The sequence below is a fragment of the Ictidomys tridecemlineatus genome, chromosome 4 (assembly GCF_052094955.1).
Source record: "Ictidomys tridecemlineatus isolate mIctTri1 chromosome 4, mIctTri1.hap1, whole genome shotgun sequence".
Lineage (NCBI taxonomy): Eukaryota > Metazoa > Chordata > Mammalia > Rodentia > Sciuridae > Ictidomys > Ictidomys tridecemlineatus.
This window is the reverse complement of record NC_135480.1, coordinates 194,531,073-194,555,773: the sequence shown is the minus strand read 5'-3', so window position 1 is coordinate 194,555,773 and position 24,701 is coordinate 194,531,073. Positions and strand designations below refer to the sequence as shown.

Sequence of the window (24,701 nt, the reverse complement as noted above, 5' to 3'; positions counted from 1 at the left end):
TATTTTCATTTTATTGAGTTATAATTGACAAACATTAAATATATTTAAAATTCTCTCCTTATTCTGTATGTTGGGCATCTTCATTATTATGTGTCTTGGTATGGATCTCTTATGATTTTGTACATTCGGCATCCTGTAGGCTTCTAGTATTTGGATTTCTTTTTCATTCTTTAAGTCTGGGAAGTTTTCTAGTATTATTTCATTGAATCAATTGCTCATTCCTATGGTTTGGACCTCTATACCCTCTTGTATCCCAATAACTCTTAAGTTTGTTTTTTTTTTCATGTTATCCCATAATTCTTGGATGTTCTGCTCATGATTTCTTAACATTCTTGCTGAGCTGTCTATATTCTTTTCAAGTTGAAAAACTTTGTCTTCATTGTCTGATGTTCTATCTTCTAAGTGTTCTACTCTGCTGGTAATACTCTCATTTGAGTTTTTAATTTGGTTTATTGTTTCCTGCATTTCCAGGATTTCTGTTTTCGTTTCTTTATATATATATATATATATATATATATATATATATATATATATATATATATATATCCTCTATCTCCCTATAAAGTTGATCTTTTGCTTCTTGGATTTGTTTATGTAATTCATTATCGAAGTCATCTTTCATTGTCTGAATTTGCTGAATAATGTCTTCCTTGAGACTCCAAATCATCTGAAGCATGTGTATCCTGAACTCTTTATCTGACATTCCATCAGCTGCAGCTATTATTTATCTCTTCTAATGTTGAATTGACCTGCATTGTTTGTGGTCCTTTCTTTCCTTGTCTTTTCATACTGTGTTAATGGTTTTCCCCTTATATATTTATATTATTCTTGTATAGCTCCAAAATCACTCTTTTGCAGAGAAAGACAATGTTAACAGTTCCCAATATCAACAGTACCTAATTTAAGCACAAGTTTTCATTATTAATACATTTATAGTTAGATTCTAAGTCTACAGATATTGGTTTCAATTATTATTTAAAAATATAGTCATTAGTTTCATAAAAGGCATACCATATCTGGATCAGCCACAGAACAGTGCTGGTAGCCACGCCTCCTTTGATGGGTTTTAAGGGTTGATGGGCTTCCTCCATACTAGCACTCGAGGCAGGGCCGGGCTTCCTCCTCCGGTCTGGCTTGGCCCATTAAATATATTTAAAGTGTACAACTTGAAATATTGATATCTTATTTATATATTATGAATGATAAGCAGTCAAGCTATTTAGTATAGCCATCACCTAACGTATGTGTGTGTATGTGTGTTAGAACAATTAAGGTCTGCCCTCTTAGCACATTCCAAGTGTGCAATGCACAATGTTTAACTACAGTTTTCACACCATGCATGAAGTATTTAGAATTTATTCATCTTCTATAAATAAAAAATTATAGCCTTTGACCAACAATTCCACATTTCTCCCTCCCCCTCAGCCCCTGGAAACCACCATTCCACTCCTCTCTGCTTCTGGGACTTTGACTGTTTTAGATTCCTTCTATCAGGGAGAAAATATAGTATTTTCCTTTTTTATGTCTAGCTCATTTCCATATAGCACAATGTCTTCCAGATTCATCCATATTGTCACAAATAGCAAGAAATTAATTCCAGCTGCAACGAGACATATGATTGAATAAAACAAAAAGATTCTGCACCAATAACATACTTGTTTGCCCCTGAGTTCGGAGATGTTTTCATTGAGAAATGTGAATTGCATTGTTGTGGATAGGAGTTATTTCTTCCAAAAATGCATCGTTACCCACACACATACAATGTGTGCTCAAAATTTTAAGTAAAAATTGATTGTTCTGAGTCCTGGGAAGCTCACCACTAGTATGTCCCAAAGGCCTAACATTGTATTTATACTTGGATGCAAGCTGACCAAAAGGTCACATTTGTTAAGTCCTTGCCTTCAGGTAGTATATCCCAGGCAAGAAAACAGGAGTTCTGCCATTCCTATCTTTTCATTTTATTGCTCTCGAGGAATCTCTCTCACAAAACACGAAAGATCATAAAGGTTGACTTGGCCCACCCATCAGCAGTTAGGTGACTCTTCCTCTAATGTTCTCCACAAAATACCCTTTATACCTGTTTTCATTCATTCACTCACACATAGTAATCATCTAATGCAGATTTCAATGTGGAAGAGTCAATAGCCATTTTTCAGAGCTTTCACAGTGTATTAAAAAGACTGAGCAAGACTCAAAACTGGGCTTGACTGCTTCCTACCTGCCTGATCTAAAACAAATTATTTACCCTCTGGATCCACTGTTATCTTATTTTTCATTTGGGAATAGAATTATTTATTTGTCATTAAGATGATTCACAAAAAATGATGATTATTGTGCTAATTCTTATTAGAATTTTCTCAGATAGAATAACTTGGCTTAAATGTCTTCATTTATTAAAATTATAGGGCTTCAGGGAAGATTAACTAAATTAATATATGAAAATGATATTTGGCACATAGTGAACATTTAATGAGTTATTCTAATTTATTATTTTTAAAAGTAAGCAAAGCTCACACTTATTTGAGTGTCATAAATATTTTAAAATAAGGAACACCTCAACAGGGATAAAATAAGTTAAGAAAAACTTCTTAAAGGAAATTTAAACTAAATCATTCAGAAATTTAAAAGGAGGTGAGCTTTTATTCTATATGTCAAGAATATATGGAAGTAGAAAAGCCTGCCCAAACATAGATGTGAATGATTCCACAATATGATGAAGTTAGGCACAGTTCAGAAGCAATTTTTCTTGGACTCATGCAATTTATATTCTTTTTCTCCTGTTTTTCCATCGTGGGACTTAGTAGGAGACAATCCCTCATGTAGTTCCAGTCACCTGTCAACTCTGATGTATGATTTTTCCATTTCAGTTTTGAGTTATTGATGGGCAAAAGATTTCCCAAACACTTTCAGCTTGAAAAAGGAATTGTTAGCTCTTCTCTCACAATTCAGAAAAATTGTTTTAGGATTTGTGTATGTGTGTGTGCTTATGTGATGGTTTCAAACATGTTTTGACTGGCAAATTTTTTTAAAAATTTCATGAAACCATACTGAGTCCTTCCTATGTTTGCATCTCCATTCATAAATATGGTTGTGGCATCTGTATTGCATATACTGGTATGTTTCTACTTTCCTGTATATTCAAACATATGTGTCCTTTTTTTCCCCAAGAACTCCAACTGAATTTCACTATATTTCTACCTCAAATTTGTGCTTAGCACAGTGCCTTGTGCATGGAAGGATATTATCAAACACTTTTTAAATACCAAGTGATGAATGAGTCTAACTAGACACATATTGCTTGAGATATTGAAGAAAAGGTAGAATACATGAAGAAATCCTTTTGAGCCCGGCACCTACTAAGTATCTAGCAACATTATAAATTCTACAGACAAAGGTTCTGGATACATACATTTCAGTCTTGACACTTATTCTGTGTTGGATGGGGAAGGAAGGAGAAGTTGAGTCTGTTGATTTGCAGGAAGAAACTGAGGTTGAAGGGTAGAATCGGTGCAAGGTTTAATAATATGCTACAAAGAATGAAATCAGAGAATGGCAGAGAATGGCCAAAATACACAGAAACAACAGAATGCACATGAGATTAGATTTAGAAAGCATGAGTCTCAATCACTAACATTATTTGTAATTTTATATAAGCTGCTTTGGTTCAATGAAGATGTCATTATCTTTATCTGTAAGTCTAGGAATTTAAACTTTAAAATTTCCATTCATTTTTTCCAATCTCTTTCCTCCTTATCAATATAGCGGTATATTTTTAAAAAATGTTGATGTGCTTCTCTATAATTCCATAGCATGCTCCCAAAGGGTTATGGCTAAAAATAGCCACCAATTTCTTCTCTTCTACTTTTCTGCAGGATGACTTGGCTCAGCCTGGCAGTTCTTCTGCTCCACATAACACTGGCTGGTGTCGTGGTCATCCAGGAACTGAACTGAGTTGAAACAACAGGATGTTTTATTCATGGCTGGAGGTTGATGCTGGTTCTTGCCAAGGAGATCAGCAAGAACTGTCAATCAGAACACTGTCACATAGCTGTTCTTATGGCTTCACTTCTCAAAAATGACAGCTAGGAATTAAGAAGGAGTTTCCCAAATATAAGTCTGAAATAGGAAGGAAGTTAAAGCTCTAGATCCCTCTGGGCTGGAACTAGAACTGGTGCATAGCCACTTCTACCACATTCTCTTAGTTGGGCAGTCAATTACAGTATAAACCAGATTCAAGAGGATGAAAAAGAAACATTTCACTTATAATTAGAGTAAAAGACAAAGATGTTGCCCACATCTTTAACTTACTCGTATTTTGCCTATTGATCATAAATTACTTACATTCATTTCACTTGAAAAATACACTCCATTTTATCCACAGACCTACAAAAATCTCAATCTTCCCTGATACAACTCCAAGAAAAAGACTTCATTGTCAAAATGAGGTCCACATATAGATGAGATATCCTGGGTGTGGTTCCTTTCACTATGAAAGCCCTATGAACTTAGAATACTAAAACCCACACTACTCAGCATACAATGGTGAAAACAGGGCCAGGAAAACCATGAAGCACTCTCTCATCCAGGTTTCTGCTAGTAAATTTTATCAAACATTCTCTAGGGATTGATTGGTGACATTTTCATTTCTATGGTGTGAAATGATTAAAATTAATGATTAAAATCAGTCTCCTAACATGACTGATTTTAATCATTAATGTTGTGTCAACTAGCTTGTAAAGTTACTGAAGATTTAACAAATGTCTCTTGCACACTACTCTGTCTTATCCAACAAGGGAGTTAGGAAAGAGGAACCATATCAATGGTGTGTAGTAAGTATGTAACCAAGCTGGGTACATGTTGGCATTTATTTGTTCATTCATTATATTGGTAATTTATTAGAGGTATTTATCTTGAGAGTGGTTTCCTCCCTTTATGATTTTCTTCCTTTTCTATAAAAAGTGTTCCATGTCTGTGTATAATTAGCATGTTCAACCTTTCTTTTACACATAGGAAGGTGGAGATCCAGAAATCTCTTTTTGTTTAACACCACTTCTATTCCTTTGCTTCCATGTTTATTAAACTTCTTTAAAAATTATATGAGTTTTCTATGTATAAGTTTAAAGTTCACTCTACAAGTCAAAGACTGCATTAACTTATTAACTAAATTGTGGATCCACAGATTCTACTGAAACTGGCTTCTTTTTACCTTGGGATGCCAATCACAGTGCTATGGAACTCCCTTAAGCTTCCTTGAACCTTTATTTTCTAGCTGAGTTGGTCCAAAGTAAATGCCCTTCAGAGAATTAGTCTCATTGCATGGATGACAGGTACTGCCTTAAGTCTAAGCTCCTTTGAAAGCTTTTAACAGATGCACCCTTGAAACTTCACTTTACACTGTGTTTCTGTGGTGGTGCTCTGGACTGATCATTACACAAAGAGTCTAACTGAGAATGGCTAGGGAGAAAAATCCTTTTTAAAAGTAAACAACTACTAGTTATAAAATATTTCCCCACATTATACAAGAAAACTGAAAAAAAAACCCCTCTCTTTCAATTTATTGTCCTTCCTATCTTCATTGCTCTTCCTATCTGGACATTATAATTAGTTAAAATAAATTAGTAAAACTTTTAACATTCTTCTTGTAAATCTTCTCCTTCTATTTTCCTTTATGGTTGTTTGGATTGTCTGATCTCACCTGAATTGTTTCCCATGTGATGCTGACTGGGATTCTGGTTTTCCAGGAACTTTATTTCACTAGAATACCAATGGTTCACTCATAGGGCTGGCAGCTAATTCTGGTGATTGGTAGGTCATTTAGTCCAACTGTAGAGTGTACACATGGCTAATCTCTGCAAATTGGATTTCTCATACCATAGCAGCTGAGTTCCAAGAAAAGGTGTTCAAAGAAGGAAGAAGGAACCATTTCTTGGTTTTGAAATGTGTGTCTGGAATTGATACAGCACAACATCTTCCTCTTTCTGTTGGCAAGTATTCACAGGACCAAGGAAGAATGGAAAATAAGTCATGGCCATCTTTAATCTACCAGAGAAATCTAATCTTATTTCTTAGGAAAAATATTTTGAGCAACCAAAAGCAATGTTTTTGTTTCCATCATTTTTTATGATTTTTTTAAAAAAAAATCTGCCTTACTGCATCATTTTTTTCCTCACTTCTTAAATTTGTATACCCACCAACATGGAAAAACCTCTTATTTTGAATGATGTGTATAACTAATATCATCCCACTGCAAACAATCACAAACACCTAGTATGTTTGTTCACCCTCTCTATACAGTTTCAATGTGGAATATCATCAATTCCATTCTCTCTTCAATTTCTACTGTCACTCCTACAGCTAACCTTCCTTATTTCTGCAAAGGAAAGAACATCTGACTCAGGACATCTATATGCTAGACTTGGCTCAGTTGTTTTCTAAATGACCTTGAAAAAAAACCAGTAAGCTTTCATCAATTTTCTCATTTACAATGTGTTGATAGAAATGAAACAAAATAATGCTACACTATAATGAGATAGGTTATGTGAAAGTGCTTTTTAAAGTGTTTTAGGTTTATGTGAATAATGATGGTCCACTCAGTAGGAACCCCTCAGCTGAACCCTCTGCAGGGACAGCTTGTGCTTACATGGAATGTTGCTTTGGCTGTTTGGAGCAAGCAGCTGACACTGGCTGTATTGTTGAAAACGAGGCCCCTGTCCACAGCCACTGTGTGTACTGTCGCCTTTAGGAAGAAGGCCATACAACAGTGGGGTCCCCATCTGTTTCAGGCAGCAAGCCAGCCAGCTCCAACCTGTCAACCAACCACCTCCTAGCCCAGTTGGTTTCTTCACATTACATCCCAAACCCCAGTAATTTCAATCTGTTTTGTTGATTGTTTGGATACTTGATCTATGGGATGCCAAATCATCAGTTTGACTAATTTGGGTAATGCATTCCCCAGATGTTTTGGAACTATATAGGCATGTGTTCATATAGACAGACTTTTTTGCACCCTGGGATCTTTGAGATGATGACAAAAGCTTTTTGTAACACATTCAACTATTGCTTCAAAATCTTAGCAATACCACCACAACTGTTGGGATTTGAGGAAAGAAATAATGTGTTAGCTACCAACTTAGAAATCCCACATTTTTGTCCCATATTTTCTTTTTTTTTCCTAGCCTAGTCACTGTATCTGAAATTCTACCCTTTTCCATGCTTTGGAAATTAGAGACGGAAACAAAATTGACAATTTATTGCAAGACAGAAATCATCATTAGTTGGCAATATAATTGAATAAATTTATTATTAGATAATCATTCACTTTGAATTCAATCTTGAAAAGATAGAACAGAAGACAGATGATAGTAAATGAAATAATAAATCACAAAGTTTCCCAAAGCACTTAAAAACAGCGTACTATATGCATACTAGTGATGCAGCCATATCAATGTTTATAGCAGCACAATTCACAATAGATAAATTGTGGAACCAATACACACACACACACACACACACACACACACACACATACACACACACACATACATACACACACACACCATGGAATAGTACTCAGCATTAAAACTGAATAAAATCATGGCATTTGCAGTAAATGAATGGAGTTAGAGAATATTATGTAAATGAAATAAGCCAATCCCCAAAAATCAAAGGCCAAATGTTCTCTCTGATATGTGGATGCTGATCCATGGGGTGGAAAGAAATGGGAGGAATGGAGGAACTTTTCATAGGGCAAAGGGGCGGGGAGAGAAAGGGAGGGAGCATAGGGGTAGGAAAGATGGTGGAATGAGATGGACATCACTATCTAAGTATATGTATGAAGACACAAATGTTATGACTCTACCTTATAGACATGAAAAAAATGTACTCTATACATGTGCTATGAATTGAAATGTATTCTGCTGTCATGTATAACAAATCAGAGCAAATAAATAAATTTTAAAAATAAATTTCAAAATGTAGAAAAACACATTCTTTTACAAATAAATAGTATATTTTATTTAAAAAAAAGAAAAGAAAAAAAGATAATCCTATGCCTGCCACCCAGGAAATAGGTCTGTCTTGATATAAGCCAGCATGTGAGAAATAAATTATATTCACAATGAATAAAAAAGAACATAAAGTTTTTACACCTCTGACAAGGATGATGAGGACATTAGCCATTGTGCAAAAGAAAGTATTGCTGTGGGTGTGGAGGCAATGGTAGTAATTGCAATGATTACAAATTATCCTATTGAGCACTCTTTATGTTTTTATTATCATATTGAGGGTTTTAGAAACACACTTCTAATTAGGCTTCACAATAATAATGCAAAAGGTGTATCATCATCCTCATTGTATAGATAAGGAAAATAAGTCAATATAATTTGGGGACAGGATAACTAGAACTAAAATCTATCTTTCTATGAGTCTCAGAATCATGTTCTTTGTTTACTGAACAAATAATAAGCGCCTACAAAATGGCAGGCACTTCTTCAAGTGTAGAAAGTAGTAAGAGTTATAAGTTCTCTGATTTCATAAGATTTCTAATCTAATGAAGAAAGATGGTAAATAAAAAATAAGCAAATACATAATTTAAGATAGTGATAAATGTTATGAAGAAAATAAAGAGGATGATGTGATAGATGGGAAGCGATTGATAACTTTAGATTGGATTGTGATGGGTACCACAGAGATGTAAGGGAAAGAAAAATATAGCTATGAAATACCTGTGGAGAAATGATTCTAATAAAAGAGAAGGATTGGCACACAGACCATAGGGCTATAAAGACATCTGACTGCTTGAGAGACGGAGGGTGTGGCTAGAATACAAGGAACACAAATAATGTCAGACATACTAGAAAGACAATCAGGAGCTTGATTATTCAAGGAGTTTACCTGATCAACTTGCACATCATAGTGAACAGGTTTGATTTTATTCTAAGTGTCTTGGGAAATAATTGGGAGATTTTAAGCAGGCAAATTATGTCACTCGATGTATGATTTTTAAAGATCACATAGGGTTCTATGTGGATAATGCATTTTATGGGTCAACAGTGGAGACAGTGAGATCACAAAGGAGAGTTGAAGTAATTCCAAGAAATGATGGAGACTTGGGCTTGAACAATGACAGTGGGGAAAAGAAGGAAATGAATTCTGACGCTGATGTGGTTGTTCATCTGACAGCATTGAATGGTAGGATGATGGAGTCCAAGGGGAAAATAATCAAGGGTGACTTCCAGACTTTAGGAGGTCACACAACAAAGGGATAACAACTATAGTAGAAGCGGGTCATGAGGTGGACAAAATGGCCCCAAATGACTGACTTTGGTAATTCATGTTATTTCACATCTAAGAAAATATTTTCAGAAATATATTTTGTGAAAAAACATGTGTTCAAGCAAAATATCACCAGAGATAGAAATGAGGAGTTCACAACCAGTCAGAATTGAAAGCCTTGGGGTTGGATAGCTGAATGAGGTTAAGATATAAGATCAGAAAAAGCCAGGTATAATCTCTTGTCCTCATCAAAAATTAGCGCTCTGCTTGAGAAAGAGTGACAAAGCTAATTGAAAAGAAAATTTAGTGAGTTACAATAAAGTCCAGCAGATTGTGTGGTATACGAAGCCAAGAGAAAGAAAAGTTTCTCTTATATAGAAAGTGATCAGAGTCTGTGTTTCTGAAGATTGGAATAGCTGGAGGGGTGACAATGGGACAGGGTGACTTGGAATGGTAGACCATATCCCATTTTAGAAGGCCGGTGGTGGTCAAAGCCTAACTCCAGTGAGTTTAGGAGCTGATGCAGAGAGAGTACAGTAACTCGACAGGCTGTCCCCTATTGGTACACCTTGGTAGGGAAAGTATTTATTTTGGAGAAGATGATGTTTCAACAAGCTACCTACGCAATTATAGTTAGAAATGTCACAGAGAAATGAATAAAAGAAGTATATTAATAGCAGTGTGCCTCTCAAATGGAAAATCGGCAATGATCTTCAAATTTTATTACATTAGCTCTAATATAATCCCATGATAGACCAAGCCCCACTCTAAACCATACATGCATTTTAGAGATGGGTGAAATATCGCACTAGAGGACAAAGGGAGGTGTGAAGAAGTAGGTGGATTGTGGCGCAGTCCCTAGGATGGGATAAATGGCTTTTGACTCATGGGAACAGTTTGGGGAGGAAATGCAACATTCTTAAGACTTGGAAAGAAGATGACAATAGATGATTTGATGAGTAAAAGAAAAAGAGAAGAAGAGAAGAGGGAAGGCTTTTCTGCATAGCTGGTGTGGAAGGTGGTAAGGGCTAAATGGAAGACTGAAGCTGATCCCACCAGTTATCAGTGATGAGTTCTGCTCCCTCACATGTTGAAGTAGAACATTAGGGAAGCACACTGAGGCAAGCATATAAAGCAGGATTTGTTTAAAGAGAGGTAACATAGACTCCTCCCTGGAGGGAGAAGGGGGCCATAGCTGGTATTCTGGTATCCCAAGAAGTGAGGCATTCTCCCTTTTATTATATGTCTTAGGCTTCCTTTGTTCTCCTACTCTCTTCCCTTTATCCTTCTCCTTCCTGCATACTTAACTAGGCCCAGGAAATGCTCAGTGGGATGGCCAAAAGGTGGGAAACAGATGGGCTGAACTGGGAAGGGCAGGATGGAGTAGCCCAGGATGCATTAATTAACAACTCCCTGCAGGGAGGGGTAATCCCTGGGACAGGTTATTTTAGCAACAGGTTGGAGCAGGAGCAGGTCTTTGATAAGGGTGGAGGAAGGGCTCTCTAGGAATTAATTTCAATCCCTCAGAGGGCAGTCTCCAGTTTCCTGGACTCATTCAAATTGGCCTCCTTGATCCGACCTGACTTGATTTACCTATCTATACTGCCTGCCTGTCTAATTTTGGCTTCAAAGCCAATACATGGAATATCCAGGCCCTAATGAATCTGGGTTGATACAAGTAAAAAGCCACAAGAAAGCTCTAAAAATAGGAAAAATATGATCCAAACCCTTAGATGAAGCTAGTATTTAGTTACTAATAAGTGTGAAATGTGATAGAAGACAAAGAGGCTAGAGGTGGAAAAACCTGCTCAGAGGCTACTGAGAGAGACCAGATGAGAGGTAATGAGGTGTGAACAGGTCATCAAAAATAGGAGTGGAGAATGGGGAGTGGTATTAAAGATGTTGCTAGGAAAAAAAAAAAAAAAAGCAGAAATCATCGTTTGCTAATTGCAGCATTTCTGTGGGCACACAGCAATCCAGTCTTGTGGTCAGGTCCATGGTGAACCAGGCTGCCATCACTTTATAGTGCATGAATTAGTGGTCTGGGGATTACTGCTGGTTGAAATGTGTGAACTGCGTAAAGGGATGTGGTGGGGAGCTGGAACTAGAGACAGATGCAGGGAGAGAACATTGAGAGTGCTTTGCAGCAATGCAAATTGCACCATGTGGTAGGTTTACTGATGAGGATACTCTGGGAGCTTCCTGCAATCACCAGAGAGGATTTTCTTACCTCTGGCCATCTGCTCCAGCCCCACATATCTCCTCTTCCTCCACCCAAATTCCCAGGATAATTTCCTAAAGAATAATGGAAGAAAAATGGAGAAGGAAAGCAAGGAAGATGTCTCTCCTCCTCAAATTGTTCTGTCTTGGTTTTATCACAGGAGAAAAGAGAATGCATGCAAACACACATAAGATCACGAGGTTCCAGTGTGCAAAATGCATAAAGACATTGACCTCCTGATTGAAGCTGGGGTTGAAACCTCAAAGCCCAGTCTTGTTAGCAAGCCCCACTGGGAGGAAAGATGCATGAGATCAAGTCCTGACCCTGAACTGTTTTTATAATGCTTTTGAAGCCAGAATTAGATAGGCAGTCAGTATAGATAGGTGAATCAGAAGCTGGAGACTGTCCCCTGAGGAACTGAAATGTTAACTCCTTCAGAGACCTTCCTCCACCCTTATCAAGAACCTGCCCCTGCTCCAACCTGTTGCCAAGGTAACCTGTCCTAGGAGTTGCCCCTCCCTACAGGGAGCTAAAGGTTGTTAATGTGTCCTGGGCTGCACCACCTGTTGCCCACCTTTTGGCCATCCCACTGAGCATTCGTGGGCCTAGTCACTTAGGCAGGAGGAAGAAGGATAAGGGGAAGAGGGCAAGAGAACAAAGGAAGCCCAGGACATATAAAAAGGACAGAACTTCTTGCTTCTTGGGATACTAGGATACCAGCTATGGCCCCCTGACAGGAGACGTCTATGTTACCCCTTTTTAAATAACCCCTGCTTTATATGTTTTATATGCCTGCCTCAGTGTGGTTCTCTAATGTTCAAACTTCAACATGTGGAGAAGCAGAATTCATCACTGATGACTATTGGTATCAGTTTCATTCTATCTAGAATTAAAAACCGGTCTCTTTGCTTCCTTGTTGTTGTTTCTCTATTGAATCGAATCGCATATGTTTTTATTCTGATGTTTTACATCTGGGTCCTTTCTTTGATTTCAATACAGTTGGACAATAATATAACCTACCTACATTTTCTTAACCCCCCTGCCTCTACTTCTACCCTTGTCTTGTGTCTCTTACCCACTGTAGCGTAAGTCCTTGAGAACAGGGAAAGGAATCTGTTCTACTCTGTAGTCTCCTTGTACCTATAATGAATTGTAAAGGACTAATGCATATATGCTAAACTCATGAATATGGGATTTTCCTGATGAAAGAAAATTTACTCCATGCAGAAACTTCTACCAGGGAGGATCCCCATTCTCAGTGAACTACTAGCAGAGTCTTACCTAGGCTATAAGACATGCATCCACCTGAAATAAAACATAAGATGAATCCCATCAAAATAGAGACTGAGAAGATGTAGTCATATCCAGAGGAGATGAAGTTATCACAAGAAGGTAGAATTTAAGAGGTAGAAGGCGGTGTCCAGAAGCAAAGTTAGTGTGAAACATCTCTGTTTGCAGATAAGAGATAAAGTCAAGAATGTAGAAAAACAATGCATCCATTATTCACCATTTTAAACACTTCAAGGTCTCAACTTTTCCTCTACTACAATGTCCAAAACCAGAGTGTGACTCAGAAAATCAGTTGTCCTTCTGCTTTCTTTGACCAGCTCTTCATTCTTGCTCTGAGAAGTGGCCTGTGATTTCCCAAGACTAAACTTCATTGCACTCTTCAGTATTTCCAAGCACCGTGCCTCTCCACCATAAGACTCATGATATTACATAATACCATTCAGCCACCTTTGTTTCTCATCAGACTCCAAACTCCACGAATGATGTGTATGCATGAGTGTATGGGGATATTAGTCTTGCTCATGGCTGTATACGCATCATCTACCACTGGTGACTAGTCAGTAAAGCCTGGCTGATTAATGGACTGGTGGAAAAAGGGGAAGAGAAGTGATATCAATATGGCTAGAGTCAGGAGTGCGTAATGAGCTTTGAGGTGACATGGCATTCCACCCATGAAATTTCGAAGGCTGAAAGGGGAGGGTGTACAATGTGACTAAGTGGAATTTACCTGGCAAACCACAGTTACAGCTTGTTTCACCATTGGCTAACACTTGCCTATTATCATACAAAATTTCACAGAAGACAAAAATGGCATCCTTAAGGGTAAGTCTTCAGAGCTCAAAGAATGCTTCCTCCATTATCCCAGTCCTCCTCTCTGCAGTAGGCTTAAACAAACTCGATCACAAATACAAAAAGTTGCCAGTAAGCCTAAGATGAAGCAAAATAATCATTATAGAAGTGGTATTAATGATAAACTGCATTACTTGTTAATTGCTGCATTACAAATTACTATAAGCTTAGTGGTTTACACAAAACAAATTTATCATCTCACATCTTACGTAGGTCAAAAGTTCAGACACAGAGTGACTGAGTCCTTTTCCGGGCTGAGCTTAAGGTGTCCGCCAGGCCTGTGCTTTTCATTTGGGTTTTGTGGTCCCCTTCCAAGTTCCTAAGAATAATCCAGTTCCTTCTTACTCTAGGTCTGAAGTCCTCCATTTCTGGTCAGCTGGAGAGGACCGCTCTCCACTCTGAGGCCATTCTCCAGCTCTCATCCTGTGTCTGTTGCTCACAAGATTGCTGTCTGTTTCGTTCCCAGCTAACCAACCACATTTCTCTGGCTTCCTTTTCTGAAACCAATCAGGAAAACCAAAAACCAAAAAGACAAAACATCAAAAACAATAAACACTCTGCTTTTTTTATTGGTTGTTTTTTAGTTATACATGACAATAAAATATACTATGAAATAATTATAAAAGCATAAATTATAATTTGTTCTAATTCAGTCCATAGCATATCCTCTTCCCCTTCTGTTATGGTTTTGATATGAAGTGTCCCCCCAAAGCTCACGTGTGAGACAATGCAAGAAGGTTCAGAGGAGAAATGATTGGGTTGTAAGAATCTTGACCCAATCTGTGAAATAATCCCTGATGGGATTAACTGAGGGGTGATTGGATTGGTAGGATGTGGCTGGAGGAGCTGAAAACTGGGGTGTGGCTTTTGGGTATGTGGAGAGTGGAGTCTCTCTCTGCCTCTGATCACAGTATGAGCTGCTTCCCGTAGCCACACCCTCTTGCTATGATACTCTGCCTCACCTAGAGCCCTGCTGTCTATGGATTGAGACCTCTGAAACCTTGAGCCCTCAAATAAACTTTTCCTCGGCTACAATTTCTAGTGAGATTCTTTTAGTCACAGCAGCAAAATAGCTAAAGGTGTGACTAAAACACCTTCTTTCCTCCTACCCCCTGTTCCTTTCTCTCTACTCTACAGTTTTTTCTGCTATTTATTTACAGTTTTTTTTTTAATTAGTGTCTTGTGGATGTACTTGATGTTGAGATTCAGGGCTCATCTGATTGGATTGGATCCATCTGGAAGCACCCCCCTTTGCCTTATAATGTAACATACTGACCAGAATGATATTTCCCAGATTCACAGGCTCCAACTACCCATAAAGGGGAAGGGACTTTGCAAAGATAAAGGCCACTAAAATTTTTCTTAGAATTCTGCAGGTATCATTTCTGAACAATGGCCATATGACAGGCATTGTGTGGCAAGCACTGTGGTTGCAAACCTTATTTGAACAATCATTTAATGAGGTAGGTATTTCAATCTTTACCTAATACCTGGAAAACAAAACAAAACAAACAAACAGCAACAAACAAACAAAAAAACATCCCCTCCTTCCTCACTGCTTCTGGATTTAAACCCTGCTCTCCCAACTACTGGAAGATTTAGTTACTGATATCTCTTAGCTGAGCCCCTCTCCAGGAAGTGTTGTTGGCTAAAGAGAAATGACCTACCCAAGGTTACACTACCTCCTCACAAGAAGCTCACCCCAGAGCCTAGAGCTCTGGCTTATAACGTCTCAATTCCTTTATATGCAATGCAACATCTAGCCCCAGAAGTCTTCATAGATTGGGTGAGGTCTTTGATATACATTTCAGAATCTGGGTCCATTCCAGGGAAACTGACCTAGGACAAGGAGATGAAAAAGTAAGAATAGTTGCTCCACCTTACACAAATACTAAAAGCTAGAACCACTATTTGAACCCACTTGACATATAACCCATGATCCATGCCACTATTCTATACTGATTCTTAAGCAGAAAATTTGCAAAATTAACATGTCTGTTTCCCTGGAAATTTCAGATCAATTTGAGCATGGTATTATTTGCACAAAAGAAAAAAAAAAAAAGAAATGGAAGAACATTTCACTTTCTTATTGGAGTCAAGGCACGAAATAAGCCTGTGATTGATTTCTTGCAATGTTATAAATTCAAATAATTTTGAGAATTGGATAAGAAATAATAGGTCTTCTAGGCTCACTCTCTTTTAAATCTGGAATTGCATCTCCACTGCAGAGCCTGGATGACTGCATTAATAGGAAACTTAAGCTTTAAGGTTAATGGTTCCCAAAGGTTGGTCCACGTTCTAGTTCAGTGGTATCAAAGTGCCAGGAGCAAATGAGGTATTCAATAAATATCTGTTTAACACATAATTATGAAGCATCACTCTAGATTTTTGAATCTCCAGTGTGAAGTGTCAAGAGCATATTTTTTAACAAGTCCTTCCAAATGATTTTGATGGAGGTTTGAATGGCATCATTAAGGTTTTTAGATTTATTTCTCTTGTGACAAAACAAACACAAAGGTAAATCAAATTTACCATTTAATCATTTTGTTTTTCATTTCTTATTGTAAAGTATACAGAACATACACTTTATAAACCATTTTAAAGTATATCATTCGGTGGCACTGTGTCGATTCACGAGGAGACACAACCATCACCACTATCAACTCACAGAACTTTCTTGCTGCAGAGGGAAATGTGTGGCCCATAAGCAGTTACTGACCATATGCTCCTCCCCAGCTTTGAGATGGTTGTTATATTGAGTCATCCAACCCAGTTTATCTCCTGGTAATGCTCATATTTCTCACTTGTCCCCTGAGCCTAGTCACTTCAAACTAGACTCACCCATATGGCATAATTTGCAGACCACACAAAACATGATTTTTCTCCTCCTGATGTGTTTGTGTTTATCTCCATCCTCTCGAAATTATACTACCTGAAACCTGAATGGTTTTACCGGAAAACATGAAGCAGAGTTATCTCCTACCTGGAGCATAACATTATACTTCTTTAATTTAGCCTTCAATTGTTTCAGTTTTCAGAGCAGCTGTTTTACACTGCTGATACACATTGAACTTGACAACTAATTTTTTATATGTGCTACACGCTAGTCTTATTTCCTTTTTGTAAAGATATTTTAGGAATCTAAATTTGGACTACAGATTCATCTTTTTTTGATTTTGTTTAAAACATTTTTTTTTCAACTTTTACTGAAATCTTTGGAGATCTGATTTTAAATTTAATTATTAAACTGATTCAAGTGAGTTTCAAATGTCATATCAAGTTGTATCATTCAGGTTTCTCTGACAAGATTCAGAAAATATATACAATGTGCCAGATTTTATGAATCTTGGGGAAGCTCAAACAATACTTTAGAAATGTCTGTTTATCTATTCCATAATTCACAATATATACTTGGAGCCTAACAAATATTTGGCTCAGTTACAACATACTCTGCAATATTATTGTGGACAAGGAAAATCAGTACCCCTGTTTCATAAGTCAGTAAGATAGGATGATTTTTCTAATGGCGACCCAAAGATGCCCTGTCCTACCTTATTCCATAGGACCCATGAAGATAGTGTCATATCACCGTAACAGTTCTGTTGTTCAGAAGTGAATTTTTCAGCAACATGAATGGATTGGAAGAATATCATTCCCTCAAGTCCCTCAGATAAGAGCCATGTCCATCCAGATATGATTTAGTATTGTCATAACTACAGAAGAAAACCCTGCCAACCTAGATTGTTCACCAACAGAAACTATGTTATAGCAAATTATATTATTTTAAGCCTCAAAATTTGTGATAATTTGTTACATGGAATTACATAACGAATACAGCCAAAGTCTGGTCAGGAAAATAGAAACATTGCTGAGTTTCACAAATAGAGGGGATTTATTTTTAATTGATCAAACAGATGGGGAAAAGCAAAGCAGTAAGCCAAATAAGAGATTCTGAGTGAATCTAAGGATTCCAAGAAAAGGAAACTCCTTCATCTCTAATGCAGGAGATTTAATGAGAACTAGTGAAGCTGCCAATCCTAGAGCTGCATGACTCAAGAGGAGGTCAATGGAAGCTGGAGTTCTAGATAAGATGCCATTGTAAAGTCACCGGAGAGATGGAAAATTACCCCAGAGTGTATCTCTTTTCCTGTTTTTCAGTCGCCCATCAATTCTTCTCATCAACTAATCTAAGAGGAAATCAAAGAGTTCCTAGACGATATGTTGTCCTCCTTACAATTCAGAACAGAGAGAGAGAGAGAGAGAGAAAGAGAGAGAGAGAAGGATAAGGAATGGGTTTGATAGCAGGAAGTCAAAAATTAGCACAAAGTTTATAAAATAGAGTTAATTGATTAGCAAAATTCGACAAGAAATTATTCAGCTACCAACTGTACCAGTACTACTCTTGGTCAAGTAGTTTGTAAGCACGGTACATACTCATCTCAAATAGTCCTCTAAAAAATTGAACTTTTATTCGCTTAATTCATCTCCCCCTTGTGTTTATCTTTTGCCATATCTTCATCTCACACTAAATTTCCTTCCCTGGTCTCTGACATTAAGGCTGACCTATCTGATTTTCTTTGGCCAATGATATAAGACAATCATAATAACATAACAGTTCCAAACCTTGGCCTGAAGGGGTTTCATGTGTATTTTCACATGTTCTTGCTTACCCTGGAAATCTCAGAGGAAGAATGAGGCCTAGTTAATCTGCTGACCCAAGGAAGTTGAGACAAGTTGGTTCAAACCAACTAACCCAAACCAGCAGGGAATAGGAGATCTAACTCTGAGGCTGCAGCCAGGAGAAGAACTCTCCAGCTGAGCCCACCTTCAATCAGTCAAGCCCCTACATTATGAAAATAAGTGATTTTGTTTTGAACTACTGAGTTTTGTGCTGACTTACTATGCATAACCACTGTGGGAAAGTTAACTTCTGTTCATCCCAAGAATTAGACAGCAAGGGCTATAAGCACAGATAGTAAGAGGTTTATCCTAGATCATCAGAGATAATAAGCAGACATGGGGTTTCAATATGGCTCTGACTGGCCTCAGAGCCTGTGCTCCTAAACCATTGATTACAATAATTATATACTGCTTGGGCTTTGGGTTCAGGTTGAAAATTAGGAGCAGGGGGCTGGTGATTGCTCTGAAGTTCACATTCAGATCTCACCTCTGAATATGGAATTGCTGCCAGACTGACTCTTTTCTTAAGCAGTGAAATATCACCAGGAAGGCCCAGCTTCCACTGAGGAGAAACAAACATGGATCCCAGCAGCTGCCTGACTGAATCCTTGTCATCCCTCGTCCCCCAAGCTGCTCAGAGACAGTGATGCAGTGTTCCAAGCTGCCTCCGAAATAGGCGAGCAGCTGGGCTGGAGCAGGGAGCCAGTGATTTAAGGTGGTATCTGTGCCATTCCAGGCTGCCACTCTGCCCTCAGAGGAATTCACATAAGTGGGGAGTAGGCGAGCTCTCAATTGAGGTGGTCAGGCCAGTGGTGCGGAAGTACAGGGAGATTTACAGCAGTGGTTCCTAATGGCTTCCAGCAGGCCAGCTAAGCAGCCAAAGCCTGGGAAGCGTCTTGGCTTGCTGTACAGCATTCCCAGGATCTCAGGCCTGGATTACAGTACTGTGAGCCTTGTCACTCAGGCTTCAATCTCTTCATTCTTTCTTCCACTGGGATTCATTGACTCAGGCACCCTTGTCCTTTGTGTTATCCATCCTAATAAGAGTCATAGCAGAAAAAAATACAGGAATATCAGAGTCCTGTATTTGAATCCCAAGTAGTAATAATTAGCATTATACAATTGCTATTGTTCCACAGGATGAGCATCCCAAATCTGAAATATTTCAAAATCTGAAATTTTGGGGACATCAACATGACACCATAAGTGGGAACTTCTACACCTGACCTCATGAGGCAAATTGTCGTCAAAATGCAGGCAAGCAGTAAGGGTTGCACAAAATTATCTTCAGGCTGCATATATAAGATGTATTTGAAACATAAATGAATTTCATGCTGGACTAGGTCCCATCCCTAAGATGTCTTATTATGTATTTGAAAATATTCTAAAAAAAATATATCCAACTCTGAAACATTTTCAGTCCCATGCACTTTGAATCAGTGATACTCATCCTGTATTACTTTTAGCTGTTTTTGTTACAGTTATGTTGGCCAGAGATTTCCATCACTGTAGCAAAATATCTGAATGATCAGATATTTTAGAGGGGCGAAGGTTTATTTTGGTTCAAGGTTTTCACGGTTTCAGAGGATTCGGTCCATGGTTGGTGGGTTCCACTGCTTTTGAACCCGTGGTAAGGCAGTATATCATGGCAGGGAACACATAGTGGAAAGGTACTGCCCACCTCACAGTGGCTAGGAAGTGAAAGAGGAAGAGCCTGAGTTTCTATATCCCCTTCAGGAGCACAGGCCCAATGAGCTAACTTCCTGCCACTAGACCCTACCTCCTAAAAATTCTACCACCTTCCAGTAGCACAACACATCTGGAGACCAACTTTTTAATACATGAGCCTTTGGGATACATTTAAGCTCCAAACAATAGCACTTTCAATTATTTACTGTTTCTAGGTTCTGAGGGAATACATATCAGGTGACAAGTCTATGAGATAGGGACCATGATCCTCACTTTACAAAGAAACTCAGAGAATGCCAACACATTGCCCAAGGTCCTATAGTTAATGAGTAATAGAATTAGTGATGAGATTAGTGACTGAACCAGGTTTGAACCCAGCATCCTAGGCTCTAGAAATCACCTGCTAACCTGCTTAGATATTCTACTTTCTGGTGGTGAACATTGGGAACTCACCTAATCCGTTTATGACTCATTTTCTTTATTTAAAAAAAAGCATGATAATATCTCTGTTGTTCTGGATTTATTTAGTTAGAAGTAATAGAAAATTCAACCTGTGCTGGTGTTTAAGAGGAAACTAGGAAACTTTTGGTTTATGTAACCGACCATTTCTTTTGGAGCCCAAAGTTCTAACAGTGTTACCTCCGTCTTTCAACAGTATTTTTCTCTGTGTTGACTTTGCTCTGGATACAGTCCCTATATATAGTACTCAGGGAAGCTACAAGTTTACACCCTACTTTCCAGAGTGATCCCAGTTACAAAACCAAAACAAAACAAAAAACTTGTCCCTAATTGTTTCAATGGCTGTGCTAAGTGAAGTTGATCCAAACATCAGTGGAGTGAACTTTTGTTAGAGTAGCATAGGACACAGAACATATTGATTGCATGCTATTGTGTCAATCTTCTACCCAATTAAAAAAAAAAGTTGTAGAACCACTCAAACTACATGGACTGGTTGTGGGGAGTGAACAATTGTACAAACAAAACAAGACAAACCAGCAGAAAAAAACAAAACAATAACAACAACAACAACAAAAATACACCAATATGTTGCCACAAGAAGATTAAGCAAAGCATATTTTAGGTATCTATAAATATAAGATTACATCACCAATATGATTCTAATCTTATTATTTAAAACAGCCCATGAATAAGTAGGGTGGGTATTCTTATTAGAATCACAAGGGAATCATGGCTTGGAGAAGCTAATGGAATTCTATAGGATCACACTGCCAATAAGTGATGAAATCAGGAATCACACCCAGCTACACATGCTCCAGGTTTGGGGTACTAATTTTAGAACTGGAATTCTTCCTGGAATTTTGGAGCTGAAATTCCTCTAAGTAGCAGCCACTCCCTTGAACAACAGTTTCTTGGGACTTGAAACTAGTGTCTGTGACTGTATATAAAATCATCTCCTCACATCTACACAACAAAGGACACTACCTTTGCTCATCAGAAACATCACATCCCAGAAGATTTTTAGGTGAGAGATGACACTGGCATGTGCAATTTTCCACCTTTTTTTACTCCCCCCTCAACTGGAACATTGAGGTATTTCAAGAGGCTGTAGCCAAAGAAATGTTCATCATCTATCTTATCAGCTTCACAGAGCAGGACTGATGGCAACCCAAGAGCCCAGCCAGCAGACAGAGGTGCTTGATGAGCATAAGTTTTTGGTCCAGAGTTTTTCATCTGTAAAGGTATGTGGTAAGAAGACACAGAGGGAAACGGAATCTGAACTGGAGAAGAGTCACTGGGAAGCAGTCAAGAGGAGTTTCAAAGTGAAGTCCAGCTGAGAAACCATCCAGCAGAGAGGCACAGACAGAGGCAACTCACTCAGTCTTCACCTCCATTTACATAGTCCATTGGAATATGATGTAATCATTTGACACAGTGCTACAGAAGTATGTTCATTGACATGCAAAGACGTTCAGAATACAGGGGGAAAATGGGCATTGTACCCATCAATTCAATTTTGATTTCCTTAATCCCCTATTATTTCACCAGGCAGTTACTATTACTTCCATTTTGAAGATGAGAAAACCAAATTTAAAAATATTACATAAAGTGTCCCATATTATAGAGGCTGGGATTGTAGCTCAGTGGTAGAGTTCTTGCCTAGCATGTGTAAGGCACTGGGTTCAATTCTCAGCACCACATTAAAAAATAAATAAAGATATTATGTACATCTACAGCTAAAAATATTTAAACAAACAAATAAACAAACAAAAAGTGTGCAATATTATAAATACCTCATGGACTACAGAGCCCAGACTGATTTTCACTGTGCAATGCAGGCCTCCAAACATGCACAGAGAAGGGCATAGGAAGCTGTTATCTTAAAATTAAGAGCTAGCCTTAAAAATTTGGTAGTGTGGGCATTTGTTTGTTTGTTTGTTTAGCTTAGGAGGATCTATTCCTATTTTTGTTACAGTGGTAATGATAATAATAACAATAAAACACATCTTTTCAGCAACTCAAATCATTTTTAAAAATCAAGTAAAATGTACTTAATTTCCATTAAGAAGTATCAATTATGTTTACTATCTACCTGGCCATTTTCTATGCCCTGTGGGTTTAAATGTAAACAATACAGTCTTTTCCCTCAAAGAACTCAACATCTTGAAGTAGCTGTGGCCTTCATGAATTAACTATAAGGGAACACTAACATTGTGCTACAGAAATCTAACTGTGGGTGAGATGGATGAGTGAATTTCTCTGACTTTGCATCATTAATAATTGCTGATATTCACAGAAAACTCAAAGACTCTTAAAAACCCACAGTATCCATTATTTCATTTGATTCTGAAAGTAATTATGTAAATTATTTTGGTAAAACACTAAGACCTGCTGATTACCGCCAGGGACAGTAAGGCTCAGAGAGCTGAATGACTTCCAGGGGGTTCAGCAACCAATAATGCAAAGCAAGGGATGGTTTTGAACCCTGAAGGCAGACGGCAAGTCCAGGGCCCTTTTCACCCTGCAGTGCAGCCTCTGGTAGGGCGTGGTATGCTTGTAAAAATATTTCACATTTATCTCATTTGTTTTTACTAAAGCAATTAATTTAGCTAGTTTATGTAAAAAATTTTTCTATATGGCAAGAAATGTGTTAGGTTCTGGGGATACAATAATGAGTAAAATCCACAAGAAATTATATTTACGGAATTAAGCATTGGAAGCAAAAGCAAAACCATAACTACATAAAGAAGACTATTAGGTTGATTTCCACCTTTTATTTATTTTCCAGCACTGTATTTCCATAAATACTTAATTAAGTACCTTCTAATTTCTTACAAATGCCATAAATTTTCCCCACTCATGATTTTTTTTTTGGTTCAAATACATAAATAACCTACTGTAATATTAATACATACAAACATAATCATACTGTATTAGGTCTGGAAGAGGCATTAGAAATAATACAGAGGTGGTGCTCAAATATTTCTGTTCAATTAATGAACAGTGAATGAATGGATGAACAAATTCCTATTACAAAAAAATCCAATGAGAAGTTCATCATCTATTAAATTGTAAATACAAAATCTTTGGAGTGAAGCAAGCTGCACTCCATCTATTTCCCCTTCTACCCGAAGGCTCTTAATATCAGGAAAAACAACTGGGGTTAAAATTGGTAAAACATGAATTTCCTTTACTGACATATATATTTTTAAATTATAAAATCTAATTGTTTGAAAAAATAATAAATTAAATAATCAATAACATATAAAACTTTTTAAGTGGGAACCACCTTTTATCCTATCTGATGCATTCATGGCTGGATTTTGGCAAACACCCATGTGTTTCTATGTACCAATCATCATTTTTATATTATATAATTTAACATAATTCCCATATGATAATCATTGATATATATCTTATAGGTACAAATGGCATCCCACTTTACATATTGCTCTGTAAATACCTCTGATTTCTAAATGTACTATTGTTATATCATTTTATTATATTATATTTATATGCAATTATATATAATTTTATATATAATAGATAACTCCTGTTAGTTCTAAATGATCTCATAGTTAAGCATGTGGATACTGTACTACAGCACATAAAGGACTGACCCATGTCTCTTCTTACTGCCTGTGTCTCCTTGCACAACTGATTTATTCTGGAAGCTTCGGTTTCTTCATCAATCTACCATAGTAACAAAATACATCTTAAGAATGTGCTGAATTGGCTAACATCACTTAGCATTATCTTCTCCAAAGCCATCCATTTACCTGCAAATGCCATGATTTTATTCTCTTTTATTGCTGAGTAAAATTCCATTGTGTATATATGCCACATTTTTTTTATCCATTCATTCACTGAAGGGCATCTAGGTTGGCTCCACAGTTTAGCTATTGTGAATTGTGCTGCTATAAACATTGATGTGGCTATGTCCCTGTAGTATGCTGTTTTTCTGATATACGGATGCTGATTCATAGTGGGGTAGGGAGGGGGAACATGGAAGGAATAGATGAATTCTAGATAGGGAAGATGGGAGGGAGGGAAAGGGAGGAGGCAGGGAATTAGCAAGGATGGTGGAATGTGATGGACATCATTATCCAAAGTACATGTATGAAGACACAAATTGGGTGTCAACCTACTTTATATACAAACAGAAATATGAAAAATTGTGGTATATATGTGTAATCAGAATTGTAATGCAAAAAAGTACATGTATAAAGACATGAACTTG

The 24,701-nt window shown here is 37.5% G+C and overlaps 1 pseudogene; it reads right to left on the bottom strand.

The window, feature by feature from the left end:
* The window catches only part of LOC101973605 (large ribosomal subunit protein uL16-like), a 43,497-nt pseudogene extending 26,951 nt beyond the window's left edge, over positions 1-16,546 (bottom strand).
* Positions 16,547-24,701: the final 8,155 nt, after the last annotated feature.